Raw genomic sequence first — 2,957 nt, 5'->3', positions numbered from 1 at the left:
CGCTCGACTCGCGGCACTGGCGCCCCCGCGGCTCGGGCTGCGGGAGATTTAAACCCCGTCACGTGACGCGCCCCTCCTCGCCCCCGCCCTCCCGCCGCTCCCGCCACCCACGCGGGCCGGACCACAACACCGCGGGTCACGTGGCCGGCGGAGGCGGCGTGGGCCTGGAGGAAACCCCGCCCTGGGTGCTGCGGCCCCACCCCTTGGAGGCAGGCGCGTCTCGCAGCCAAACTTGTCTTTCAGAGTCTTCAAATCAGTGCCCGCGGGGTGGTTCAAGTTTTGGTTCGCAGCGCCAGTTTCCACTTCTGCCTGAAGAGCACACTTTGCTCGACTGCCTTTGTCTTTTCTGGACTTACGCTAAGGGTTAATACTAAGTTCCTGAAAGGCGTTAAGGAATGAAGCTGGCCAAGGCTAAACTTCCCGAAATGTGTAATCGGTCAGTTTGTTAACGGACTAGTGAAGTGAAATTCGCTCAGTCGTGTCCGCCTCTCTGTGACCTCCAAGGACTATAAGGTTCATGGCATTCTCTAGGCCAGAATACTGGAGTGAGTAGCCTTTCCCTTCTCCGGGTGATCGTCCCAACCCAGGGATCGAACCCAGGTCTTCCGCACTGCAGGCGGATTCTTTACCAGCTGAGCCACACGAGAAATAGAGGTGAAAGCACGGTTCACTTGTCAGCCTCCACACCCCATTCGCAGAGCTTCTCTTTGGCTCCTTTTCTCTTTGCTTTTGTCTTTAGACTATTGCTCTTTCTCTCTCCATCCCTTGTAGGGCGGTGTAGATTGTCCCTTAAAGGCATGTGTGCGCCCTGCAAAGACCTTTGAGGCGGAGGTATGATCAGCCTACCTGCTTTGTGGCCCCAGCTAGGCCCCAAATGTGTGATTTCCCTCGTATAGGTTTCATAAAATGAGTATATCGGATCAAGTGGAGTGAGTGGTATGAAGATACCTGGACTGAGCATGACTTGGCCGCTACCAACATGTAGATTTGGGTAAGAATTTGAGATCCTTCTAGCATGAGAAGTTTAGCTTTTTTGAACCCAAGATCTTCATCTGTAAAATGGTTAATAACTACTTTGTAGGGTTGTGATGAGAATTAAAGATAGCCAGATGTAAAGTGAAGGGTGTACATAGTAGCTAAAAATATTAATTCCTTTCCAACTTGAAGTCCCTCTGCTGTTCACTTTTCCTGAAATTTTAGGACTCTGACGCCACATCTAGCCTTAACTAAGAACTTCGTAGCCATCTGTCTCTGAAACATAGCACTTCTACCCCCTTAAGGGGTAGTGAGTTTATAGTTTATCAGTCCGTAAGCTTTAAGTGGGTCCCGTCTATACAGTGACAATTACTGTTTGAACTTAAGAAAGCAACTTAAGGTGTTTCATCCTTTAAAAACAGTTCTAATTTTGAAAATGTAACTGGAAGGTCCCATCTAAAGCCAAAAGTCTTTGTACCTCGAGTTAAACTGACAATCTCTCCTTACAGCTGGTGGTTTCATTTCTGAAAGTGATGATCTCTTTCATGCTAAAAGGCTTGGAATCACTGAAGTGTTCCTTCAGAGTGATGCCCTGTAATCAGTCTGTGAACAAATCCTGTGGTCTTTCCTTCCCTCCTACACTCCTTTTAGTGCTTAATTAGGTAGACACCTCACCCTTCCTGGCTTTCATACTTGATCCTATTCTCTCTCCACTTTATCCGTCTTATCTCACAAAATATTTCAAATTGCTTCTCAACTACATTGGTAGGATATAATATATAAAATGTTGAAGTCAATGTTTTATGAAAATAGAAACAGAACTTCCAGATTTTTAAAACAAGACATTTGTAAGCTTATGAACATCTTATTACTTCATTCATTTGTATATGTTGTACCTCAAAGACACTTGATGGTGTTCATGAAATACTGTGTGATCACTGTGATTACATGTGTACTGAAAGGTCAGATGGCACAGACATGGCCAGTAGGATAAGTGAGAGACAGAAGTTGCATTACAAAACAAAACAAACTCTCACCTCATCTGGCCTTACCAGTAGTTGAAAATTACTTGCATGAAATTCAGCTCATTCTCTGTTCCTAAAGCTGGAAATTCACATTCAGTTTTTCAGATTTCCTATGAATCTAGCATTGACCTTCTTATTAGTGTTTTTGGCATTACTATTCTCTAAATAGTACTTTTCATATTACAAAGCTACTTTTGTTAGAATGAGGAAAGCTCTTTACATTCTCATATGGAATGATCTCCAAGCTGCATTGGGCAAGATGTAAAACAGTATGTGCAGGATAGTGCTGTTTGTTTAAAAAAAAAAAAAAAGTGTGTGGAAGTGAGACCAGATGCATGTATTAGCTTATAGATATGTATAAAATAACACTGGAATCACTTGAAATAAGTACACACATGCCTGCCGCGTATTTGTCATACTTTTTGCCTGTGCCTCCTTTCCTAGAACAAGTCCTCTCCTTATTCAGTACGGTAGAGAGCACATTCCCCTATTTTATTTGTTAACTTATTTTTCTCTATGTGTTTTATTGACTGTCTCCCCCGACTACAGCAGCGACTTTGTTTATCTGGCCCACCTCTGTATCATCAGCTATCTAGTAGAGAGCTAGCACATATATTTATTGAACAACAGACTAAATGAAGAATATAAAGGAAACCTGCCACATAGGAAAAGAATTGTTGAATGAAAGGTGTTGGGCAGGGACTTCCCTGGTGGTCCAGTGGCTAAGACTCCAAGCTCCCAATGTAGGGGGCCCAGGTTTGATCCCTGGTCTGGGAACCAGATTCCACATGTGCAGCTAAGACCTGGTGCAGTCAAATAAATAAGTATTTAAAAAAAAAAAAAAAAATAGAAGGGAAAAAATGGTGATAGGCAACAAGGGTGCTTTAAAAAAAAAAAAAAAAAGGCAAGGAAATTCAGTTTGGGGCCAGCACAGTTCACATGAGAAAGTTAGTAAAA

Source organism: Dama dama, chromosome 15, assembly GCF_033118175.1.
Source record: "Dama dama isolate Ldn47 chromosome 15, ASM3311817v1, whole genome shotgun sequence".
Classification (NCBI taxonomy): Eukaryota; Metazoa; Chordata; class Mammalia; order Artiodactyla; family Cervidae; genus Dama; species Dama dama.
This window is presented reverse-complemented; position numbering follows the sequence as displayed.